This window comes from Lithobates pipiens, unplaced genomic scaffold, assembly GCF_037356315.1.
Source record: "Lithobates pipiens isolate NorthernLeopardFrog02 unplaced genomic scaffold, aLitPip1_a1.2 Scaffold_82, whole genome shotgun sequence".
In the NCBI taxonomy this organism is placed as follows: Eukaryota; Metazoa; Chordata; class Amphibia; order Anura; family Ranidae; genus Lithobates; species Lithobates pipiens.
In genome coordinates, this window is record NW_027507906.1 from 906038 (window position 1) to 918109 (window position 12072).

General features: G+C 46.1%; 1 protein-coding gene across 4 annotated transcripts in view; it reads left to right on the top strand.

Moving 5' to 3' along the window:
- Window positions 1-12072, top strand: part of LOC143973424 (uncharacterized) — a 107120-nt gene that overhangs the window by 41873 nt on the left and 53175 nt on the right. The window lies entirely within an intron of this gene.

The following is a 12072-nucleotide window of genomic DNA, read 5'->3' on the forward strand; positions in this document are numbered from 1 at the left end:
TGGCTCCTCCCACTAGTGACATCAGAGCAGGCACAGATAACCTTTAGCGGTTGCAGGCTGTCAGTGTCAGTTAGTGCTACGGCTGGAAGAGTGAGGTTGTGTCTTTGTGACGCTCTCATAATTCTTTGGAATTCTCAAGTTTTTTTGGGAAATCTCAGCGGAAGTAACTGATATTTGTACCTGGTGATAACCAGTAGTACTTTGCTTTTTTTTGCGATCTTTAGTATTTTTATTGGTAATTTACCAAAGATACAAAAAAAATGAGCCGCACCTATCAGAGCCCTCGTGAGTATGTGGGCGGGTGTTGTAGGACGTTCTGCTCCTACGTCAACCCGTGCATTGCGTTCCGGGCCTGCTGCGGCACCTGTTCGCAATGTTGCCAGTGTTCCGAGATCTGTGACCGGGACTGCTGCCCGGATTGGTGCCCCAGGGCCGCCGATCTGAAGGACCCCACTCAGATCACAGGGCTTGACCATTTCGACGACGACGACAAAAGAGCCGGAGGGCTGAAGGAGAGGGGCCGGTGGGCCAAATTCCTATCCAGCTTCTTTGCGTTCCTGATGGGCTTGGTCCTCATCAGCATCTACGGCTATCTGGTGATCTTCTACGAGAACTACAACATCTACTTCTGCATCTACTCCACCATCGCCATGGGCTTCTTCCTCTGCATCGGCATGGCCTTCTCCATCAACATCCGGGTCACCGTCTTCTTGATGATGTCCCATCTCTTTTCCGGTGAGTTTCTAGAGGTCTCCAATAGGTTTTGGGTTTTCGTGATGCGTTTTTAAGAGTTCCAGTGGCATTTTTTTTCCTCTTTTTATTTTTTTGGGTTTTGAGACTTAAAAACACTTTATTTTCATTAGGACAATGTGCACTTTGGTGCATTTTCATGCTTTTGAAGCATTCTGGTGCAGGTCGCACTTCTGTTAGAAGCACTGGTATGAACCAGGGTAGGGTTGCCACCTCATCCCTCCGAACACATATTAATTACACGGGTTCTGGGGCTGTTTAAGGTGGTAATTAAACTCACTTGGTGCCAGGGGCAGACTGAAAACTCATGGGGCCCCCGGGCAATAGGAGATTATGGGCCCCCCCTGGGCAATAGGAGATTATGGGCCCCCCCTGGGCAATAGGAGATTATGCCCCCCCCCTGGGCAATAGGAGATTATGGGCTCCCCCCCTGGGCAATAGGAGATTATGGGCCCCCCCCTGGGCAATAGGAGATTATGGGGCCCCCAGGCAATAGGAGATTATGGGGCCCCCGGGCAATAGATTATGGCCACACAGTATATACACACACACACAGAATACACATAGACACACACTGAAAAGGTACTGGAGAGGCGGGGCAGCTATAATCTTGGGATTTTTTTAAAAAATGCAGATTTTTACATACTGTCCCTAGTTTTATTGAGGCTGGCAACCCTGATGGGGCCCCTTGGTGAATTGTGAGTCTGCCCCTGCTTGGTGCCTTATCTGCATTAAATTAGCCTCGGAACCCGTGTAATTCATATGTGTTCGGGTTTAAAGGGATGAGGTGGCAACTCTAGTACAAAGGGCCATTGCAATACATGGTGATCACTGTCTGTTTTGGGCGTCGTTATCCTTCAGGGCCATATAAATACACAGCGAACACCGCACATGTGTTCCAGAAGCGATTTCAGAAACGCACTGGAAAGCACCTGGTGTAGATGAACCCAAAGACAGTACGTTACCACACTCGGGGCTTTTTCACGCTGCAGTTTCTGCATTACCGACGCATTTTTTCCATGTACTTTCACGCTCATTTTTATACATTTTCAATGCATACTTGTGCGTTTCTTCCTCTTTTTTATTTTTTTATTTTGACACCTTAAAGTGGAGGGCCACCCAAAAAAAAAATAATAATTAATTGATAAAATAATAAAAAAAAATAATAATAATAAAATAAAAAAGAAAAATAATTCACTTACCTGAAACGCTGTTGCTAAGCAGTCTTCCTAATCTGCCTCTTCCTATTCCGAGTTCCTCCTCTTCGCTGAGCGGCCCCGTTGCCTTTTGGGACATGTGTATCCCAGAAGGCAACGGGGTCAATGTTAAGTTAATGACGCCTCCAATGCAGGTCGCATGCCCAGTCGCATGGTGCAGACGTTTCATGCAATCCAGTTCTTGTTCTAAAAAATGTCTTGTATTAATTAAAAAAAAAAAATTCTCTCTCTCTCTCTCTTAGGATACGCGAGGACCATCATCCTGCTCATCATCCTTTCCATGGCCATGAACGGACCAGCTGCCAACGTGTTGGAGAACGTTCAGCGGGTCACGAATTCCAGCGCCTGTGGTGTGCAAGTGGTCATGAATCAGACCATCGAGATCGTGGAGCGCGTCAGAGAACCGCTAAGGAGTAAGTAGAATTATTGTGGCCCTTAGGGCCCCTTCATGACGGCAGTGCTGGGACAAGGCCATTTGGTGCCCAGGGCGAAGATGACAATCTGCGCCCCCACCCCCCGTTTTTAAGAAAGAATCAATGTCTTTTCAAAACAAGAATATACTTAAAACACTACAAATTCAATTATCACCCTACACACAGTATTTCACCCTTTACATGACCCCCCCCACACACACTATTGTTACTCTTATGCCTGTTAACAACCCGCCCAGGGCTGTCTTTAATATTGTTTGGACCCTGGGCAAGCATTTTCCTGGGCTCCCCCCCCATGCAATTTTGCTCTTCACCCCAACATCCCAAAAAAACATACACTCTGTATAGCCCCCCTGTCCACGGACACCTCTGTACCCCCCCGTCCAGCTCTCTACCCTCCGCCCACGTCTGTACCCCCCCATCCACAGCCACCTCTGTACCCCCCATCCACAGCCACCTCTGTACCCCCCCATCCACAGCCACCTCTGTACCCCACCATCCACAGCCACCTCTGTACTCCCCATCCACCTCTCTACCCCCCGCCTACGTCTGTATCCCTCCTGTCCACAGCCAATTCTGTGCCCCCCCCTGTCCACAGCCTCCTCTATATACCCCCCTTCCATAGCCACCTCTGTACACCCCCCTTCCACATCCACCTCTGTATACACCCCCCCCGTCCACAGCCATCTTTGTATACCCCCCTTCCACATCCACCTCTGAACACCCCCCTTCCATAGCCTCCTCTGTACACCCCCTTCCATAGACTCCTCTGTTCCCCCTTCCATAGCCTCCTCTGTACACCCCCTTCCATAGCCTCCTCTGTATACCCCCCTTCCATAGCCTCCTCTGTACACCCCCCTTCCATAGCCTCTTCTGTACACCCCCCTTCCATAGCCTCCTCTGTACACCCCCCTTCCATAGCCTCCTCTGTACACCCCCCTTCCATAGCCTCCTCTGTACACCCCCCTTCCATAGCCTCCTCTGTATACCCCCCTTCCATAGCCTCCTCTGTATACCCCCCTTCCATAGCCTCCTCTGTATACCCCCCCTTCCATAGCTTCCTTTGTATACCCCCCTTCCATAGCCTCCTCTGTATAACCCCCTGTCCACAGCCACCTATGTATACCCCCCTTCTATAACCACCTCTGTATAACCCCCTGTCCACAGCCACCTATGTATAACCCCCTTATATAGCCTCCTCTGTATACCCCCCTGTCCACAGCCACCTCTGTATACCCCCTCCATAGCCTCCTCTGTATACCTCCCCTTCCATAGCCTCCTCTGTATAACCCCCTGTCCACAGCCACCTCTGTACACCCCCCTTCCATAGTCACCTCTGTATACTCCCCTGTCTGTAGCCTCCTCTGTATACCACCCCCCTTCCATAGCCTCCTCTGTATACCCCCGGACCACCGATCTGCCTCTCTCCCTATCACAGGCCAGCCACTCTGATCCTGCAGCTCCTGACAGAGGGAGAAGCAAGATGAGTCAACTCTTACACACACACAACCCGCATCTCTTCTCCCGTCAGTGTGGTAGCTTGTGTTAACCCAGCCGGGAGAGCAAACGGCGAGGACAGAACAGCTTTGTTCGTGACCTCTACCCTTAGGAGAACTATTCTAAGGCAGCGTGGGCTTCAGGGGCAGCTGCTTTTGCCCTGCATTAAAGACGGCCCTGATATTGCCCCTCTCACACTTTGCCCAGGGCACCCGCTCACCCCTTGTACCGGCTCTGCCGCCCAGGGCACCAGTCCCTCCCACCCACCCCTTGTACCAGCTCTGCTGCCCAGGGCACCCATCCCTCCCTCTCGCCCACCCCTTCTACCGGCTCTGCCGCCCAGGGCACCCGTCCCTCGCACCCACCTCTTGTACCGGCTCTGCATAACAGAGCCCTGATTGATGAATTGCATTGGTGCACTCAGTGCATCGCAACAACAAATCTGCACTGCAATGCACCACCCTCCTCCATGCACCTCAATTGCAGCGCACTGAGCTGCAACAAACACCAGCCTACATATTTTTTGGGTGTTGAGTTGCATTGCGGCCGATTCTTTTAGCCCCCGGAAGGTTTACCTCCCTTCAATGACCAAGCCATTTTTTTTTTTGATACAGCACTGCGTTACTTTAACTGGCAATTGCGAGGTTGTGAAATGTTGCACCCAAATAAAATTGATCTCCTTTTATCTTTTTTCCTACGAGCTTTCTTGGTATTTGATCACCAGCGTTTTTTTGGGGTTTTTTTGCACTATAAACAAAAAAATAGCGACGATTTTGAAAAAAACACAATATTTTGTACTTTGTGCTATAATAAATATCCCATTTTTTTTTTTTTTAAAAAAGCTAATTTTTCCTCAGTTTAGGCTGATATGTATTCTATATATTTTTGGTAAAACAGAAAAAAAAAATCGCAATATATTGATTCGTTTGTGCAAAAGTTATCGCGTCTACAAACGATATTTTTATGGCTGTTTTTCTTTTACTAGTAATGGCAGCAATCAGTGTTTTTTTTAGTGTGACTGCGACATTGCAGCGGACAAATTGGACACCTAACACACTTCTGGCACTTTTTTGGGGAACCAGTCACATTATTACATTGATCAGTGCTTAAAAAAACGCACTGTTACTGTACTAATGACACTAGTAGGGAAGGGGTTAACATCAGGGGCGATCATTGGCTGATAGCTGATCACATGGTAAAGGGCCGGGACCAATGATCACGGAGCGGGGCACGCGGGCAGCACGTCTATGGACGCCCTCCCGGCAAATTAACTGCTTCCCGACCAGCCACCACAGTTACACTGTGGCAGGTTGGCTCCCTTGCGTGAACCGTCACAGCTATATGTCGGCCCGCGGGCTAGGGTTGCCACCTTTTCTTCAAGTCAAACCCGAACACTTTAGCGGCGCACAGCATTTTTTTTTTTTTATAGTATAAACTATACATATATTTTGCTATTAAATAACATTTTCTAATCATTTGAAGTTAATAACAAGAGTCCCCCTTTACATCTGGATCCACAGAGTTCCCCTTTTACATCTGAACTTGCAGAGTTCTCTTTCACTGTAAGGGGGAACTCTGCAGACTCTGATGCAAGGAAGAACTCTGGGGCTTCTAACATAAAGGATGCTCTGGGAACCCTGATTTAAGGGGTAACACTGAGAACTCTGATGTACGGAGAAGACTCTGATGTAAGGGGAAACACTGTGGCCTCTGGTTTAAAGGGGAACTCTGATGTAAAGGGTGCTCTGAGAACCCTGAAATACCTTAGTGTGCTTACTCAGAGGTAGGAAAGAGATGAGGGGAGACTTGAGTCACAGACAGGGATGGATGGTGAGCTCACTCACCCCTTGGCAGTCAGCACCTCTCATCTAGATATATCTGAGGCTGCTGGACAACAATCCCCAGCGCTGTGCCTCAGAAAAGGAAAGTTAGGGCTAGAAATTTGGAGTGTGGGCAGACACAGAGGAGTAGGGGTGGGGGGAAGAGGTGCAGATTTAGCCCTCTCTCCTCTCCCGTCTGTGTGTGTGTTTTGGGGGGGGGCAAGGTTTGTTAATGCTGGCTTTAGACGCTGTAAAAATAGTACCAGACACCCTCAGCTTAGACAACTGCTGCTAGCAACCTTGCTGGGAAGCCATAGTCCAGTCTAAATAATGTGTCCGGGTTTCAGGCAGTCTGAAACCCGGACGCATGATTCCAAACCCGAACTGTCCGGGTGAATCCTGGACAGGTGGCAACCCTACCGCGGGGGCAGGATAGCAGGCGCGCGCTCGCCCGCTGCACAGCTGGGGGTGCCGATGCTCGTGGCACGACGGTCGAGGTGACCGCCAGCCACGAGCGATTGTGAGCAGGAGACACAGATCAGGGACAAGTGTGCGTAAACACACAAATCTCTGTTCTGACAGGAGTGACAGATCGTGTGTTCCTATGAGCTAGGAACCACGATCTGTCACTTCCTCTAGTCAGTCCCCTCCCCCCTTCAGTTAGAATCACCTCCCAGGGAACACAGTTAACCCCTTGATCGCCCCTAGTGGTTAACCCCTTCAATGCCAGTGACATTTATACAGAAGTCGGTGCATTTTTATACCACTGATTGCTGTATCAATGCCAGTGGTCCCAAAAACATGTCAAAATTGTCCAATGCGTCCACCATAATGTCGCAGTCAAGGATCGCAGATCGCCCCCATTACTAGTAAAAAAAAAAAAATAAATTTGCTATAAATCTATCCCCTATTTTGTAGACGCTAGAACTTTTGCGCAAACCAATCAATATACGCTTATGGCGATTTTTTTTTTCTTTTACCAAAAATATGTAGAAAAATACATATCGGCTTAAACTGAGAAAAATTTAGCTTTTTTTTAAAAAAAAATGGGGATATTTATTATAGCAAAAAGTACAAAATATTGTGTTTTTTTTGTTTTTTCAAAATTGTCGCTCTTTTTTTATTTATATCACAAAAAATAAAAACCGCAGGGGTTATCAAATACCACTAAAAGAAAGCTCTGTTTTTTGTGGGGAACAAAGGATGTCAATTTTGTTTGGGTGCAACCTCGCACGACCGTGCAATTGTCAGTTAAAGCGACACAGTGCCGAATCGCAAAAATAATGCTCTGGTCTGAAGTGGTTAAGCCTGCGCTGTAGCTGTCTTTCGGCTATAGGGTGGGCTTCAAGTGGTAACGAAAATCCAAAAATAAGAACGAACTATTAAATAACTATTACTGCCTATTAAATTATAGTTATTAGAATTTCCTTTCAAATTTGGCTGTTCGTGAACGTAACGGAATTTATCCGAGGTTACAAATTGTCCAAAATAACAAAAGCCGAATCTAAAGGAATGTAACGTAACAAATTATTAATAATAATAATAATAATAATAATAATAAATAATAATGATACTTTATTATTATTATTTATTATTATTATTTTGTTACGTTGCATTCATTTACATGCAGCATTTGTTATTTCGGATAATTCCTAACTTCGGATAAATTTGTATTCCTTATGTTCACTAACAGCCAAGTTTCAAAGAAATTTCCAATACCTATAATTTAATAGTTAGTTATTATTAGTTAGATAGTTTGGATTTTCGAATTTTCGTTCTTTCGAATTTTTGTATTTTCAGATTTTCGTTCTTATTTTCAGATTTCGAATTTTCGGATTTTAACATTTTGGATTTTTAGGAATTTATTCAAAATAACGAATTTCGATCAGAACAAATGATCCAAAAAATGAAAAAAATAAATAAAAAAAATCAACAAATGAAACGAAAACAAATTTTTCGGCAGTGCACATGTCTAGTGCCCAGTAGGCAAGTGGTTAAGCAGGACAGCATGGAAAATGTGTTTATTTACTGGAATGGTTTACAACCACTTTAATGCTGGAAGGGGGGGGGGGGGCAGACCACATGATCACTGTGATTGACTGTCACAGTGATAACATGATCGGGACCCCGTCCCACCGGCTCCCGATCATAAACTAAGGCCATAAGCTGTCTACGACAGCTCAGTCCCTGTGCTGGGAGCGCAAAGCGGGCACAGACGCCTCAGTCCCCGTAGATGCATATGTGTGGTGTGTGACCATAAAAAGCCCACCCCGCCCCGTGCGTGGTCAGCAGGGCGATAATGGCGTTCAGTCTGGATGACAAACCTGGGATCTTTGAGCAGCAGCTGTCGAATGAAGTCTTTGGCCATTTCACTGGTTTCTTTAAAGAAGCGATCTTCAAATTCGTAATTCCCCACGACTACGTTTGTTAACGTTTCTGCGTCAGTTTCACCTTGGAATGGCGACATTCCGCTGAAAATGAGAGAATAGAAGGGTTGAGTTGGCCCAACATTTTAAGAGTAACTCCAGCCAAAGAGCTACAAAATAAATCAAGTAGTTTCCTATATACTACACTTAGTTGGCTCTTCCGTCTCATTGAGGAGATGCCACAGATATTTTTGGACCTATGGCCTTTTTAAATATAATCCTACACCCCCCCCCCCACAGTTTGGCGTATCCCCAACCTGCGGTTTGTAGTTTGGCTGTATCCCCAACCTGCGCCATTCTCGATAATTCAAGGTGCTATAATAATTTCTAAGTGATTTGCTTTACCACCATAAAGTTCCGTAATCCTGTTCAGCCAGTCTTGTGATCCACTGTCTAGGTACGAGGGTGACATCACTGTTTACTATAGCGGCTTTGCAGCTTCCTGTGTCCCCTGCTTGGCAGATGGACTATAGAAGTTCCACCACACTACTGAGGCCTCCATGTCCTCTATGTTCAACACTTCCACTGCATCACTCTCAGAGGAGGTGGCCTGTTAGTGGGTCCTGAGGATAGGAGTTGAGGACCACTGGGTTAGATGATCCGTACACTATACACTGCAACTAGTAACCCTGGAGTCCATAAGCATCATAATGCTTGCAATGGCAAGCAGTTATTGGTCAGCGAGGCCACGTGACTGTGCTGACCAATGAGGGATCTCTTCTTGCCTCTGACATTCCATCCCAGAAGAATGGGGCTCAGAAGAAGTTCTAAATTGGTCAGCGTGGTCACGTGGCTTTCGACCTCCTGGATGATTTAGCTGTGTTGTCTGTTCTCTGTGCAGTCTCCCAGAACTCTCTTTACCTGCTGCAGGTGACACTGATCACCTCCAGCACCCCACATTGTCCCCAGCACTTCCTCCAGTAGGCAGTGCTAAAGGCCAGCTGCCAATGAAGCCAATCGGGGTGTTCCTCTTTCCCCAGCATTTCTTCCTTGACAGTGGGCAGGGTCAACGTCCAGCCGACAATGCAGCCAATTAGGGTCCTCTTCTTTCCCCGGGACTTCCTTCTAGACCAAAGTCCAGCTGCCAATGAAGTCAGGGGCCAATTAGGTTCCTCCTCCTTTCATAGGACTTCCTCCTTGCCAGTGGGCAAGACCAGCTGCCAATGCAACCAATCAGGGTCATACTTATTCCCCAGCACTCCCTCCTTGCAAATGGACAGGGCAAAAGTCTAGCTGGCAATGCAGCCAATCCGGGTCCTCCTCTCTCCTCGCAACTTACTTCTTGCCAGTGGGCAATGCCAAACTACAGCAGCCAATCAGCGTCCTTCTCTTTTCATAGGACTTCCTCCTTGCCAGTGGGCAAGGACAAAGTATAGCTGCCAATGAAGCCAATCAGGGTCCTCCTTCTATCATGGGCCTTCCTCTTCGCCAGTGGGCAAGGCCAAACTACAGTTGTCAATGCAGCCAATCAGGGTCCTACTTATTCCCCAGCACTTCCTCCTTGCAAATGGGCAGGGCAAAAGTCTTGCTGGCAATGCATGGTCCTCCTCTTTCCCCAGTACTTCCTTCTTGCCAGTGGGCAAGGCCAAAGTACAACTCCCAATGAAGCCAATCAGGGTCCTTCTTTCATAGGACTTCCTCCTCGCCAGTGGGTAAGGCCAAAGTCCAGCTGCCATTGCAGCCAATCAGGGTCCTACTTATTCCCCATCATCTCCTCCTTGCAAAGGGGCAGTGAAAAGGTCTAGCTGGCAATGCAGCCAATTGGGGTCCTCGTAGCCTTCTTACCAGTGGGCAGGGCCAAAGTCCAGCTGCCATTGCAGCCAATCAGGGTCCTACTTATTCCCCATCATCTCCTCCTTGCAAAGGGGCAGTAAAAAGGTCTAGCTGCCAATGCAGCCAATCAGGGTCCTCTTCTTTCCCCAGCACTATCCTTCTTGCCAATGGGCAGGGCCAAACTTCAGCTGCCAATGCAGCCAATCAGGGTTCTCCTCTTTCCTCTCCCTGTTGCACTGTCTATCACTGGTGAGCAGATACTTTGTTGACAACTCCCGTGACTTAAGGTGGCCACCACCCAGGATGCTCTATCTATGACCCTACGTTTTATTTTTTTACACAATAATACAGGAAATTAAATATTATATAAATTTAAAGAAAAATCGAGTTTGTTGATTTACCACATCATTTTATAAAAAATAATATGTAAAAATATACCCCATGCAGTATTGGCATTGCATTGCTATATCACAAGGCCATCCCTTTTGTATATTGGCAATGTGACAATGAACAAACCGCACAGTAAAGTATATAAAGCCCGAACAATCCTCATCTTGGTTACAAATAGTGCTTTGAATTGTACTAAAAAAAATACTTACAGAATATATGTAATTACACCGATGCTCCTAAAAAAAAGAAAAAAAAGGAAGAAGATTATAAAAGACTGAAAAAAAAGGAAAAAAGGTGAAGGTGATGATTCTCATTTATCCAGGTCGTAGCTGATAAAAGTCAATCGCATTCAACTGGACTAGATTTTTTTGGAACTTAAGAAGTTATGAAACATCCATAACATTACAGAACAAGTTTCAGTTCAATGCGACTTCTCCTGGCTGACGGAAGGAAGCAGATTAAATACTTTGCATGTATTATGTATTACAACCACAAGATGGTGCTAGAGATTAAAGAACAGATAGGGCACACGTGTTCAATTGATATAAAGGGAAATTGCTGAATGGGATACTATAACTACGTTCATAAAAAAGGAAATCCAAAATTTAAAGGCAAAAGGCATGTGTTTCAAGAGTTTATCCAAATAGATAGCAGTTATAAACCCAATCACTAAAATCTCACATTCTTTAACCTGTTACTGCCATTTCAGAAACATTTATTTAATAATCTGTAGTAAACTCCAGTGATCCTGCCATAAAGGCCCATGTGCGGGGCACATCCTGTTATCGGGTGACAACTCAGTGTCCATCAATCAGTAGTATGACTGTGTTGTCACCCTGTCACAACGCTCCCAGTATAAGCCAGTGTTTCTCAACTAGGGTTGCTCCAGAGGTTGTTAGGGGTTCCTTGAGCAATGAACAATTTCTGTCTCTCAGATAAGTTCCCTCTGACACCATTGATCTTCTTTTTAGAGATCTGTCGGGGGTAATTCTTCCCAATGACCACAAGTGTAAGGAGCATACTTCCCACTGACCATCACACTAATGTAACAGACGAAAAATAAACTCTGGACTGCCACACTCTTCAGAAGCCCACTTTCTTTTATTGGAAAATCACATCACAGCTCAACAAACACAGCGAACATGATGAATAAGCACTACAGCTAGTGCGAAACGTCAGCAATTTTTCCTTGTTCACTGTGTTTGTTGAGCTGTGATGTGATTTTCCAATAAAAGAAAGTGGTCTTCTGAAGAGTGCGGCAGTCCAGAGCTTGTTTTTCGTCTGTTGCTAGTGGTAATAGCCAGGACCTGTGGCTTCCCAGCCGAAGAGACAGTTTACAGCCTGCATGTGTGCTCCTGGAGTGGTGAGATCCCTTCCCCATCACACTAATTTATCATGAGTTGTAGATATAGTAATTTTCAGCAAAGGTTCCCTGGGACCAGAAATGTATTACAAGGGTTCCTCTGTGTTGAAAAGGTTGACAAAGGCTGGTATAAGCAGTCATGCCCGTAGGCATGATCCACTGTTGTCACCATGAGTAATCCAGCCCTGGGAAATGCCATGCAGCCATTATTGGAATGTTGAAGTGGTGGAAAAAAGGCCGCAGGAGGATCAACAGCACTAAGCTCCAGCTATGAATGAAAAGGGCTCTTCTACTCCTCCCCATAAAAAAAATTAAATGTCAGCAGCTACAAATTCTGTAGCTGCTGACTTTTATTATTAGGACAATTACTGTATACTTTGATGCACTTGGCCAGCTTAAACATGT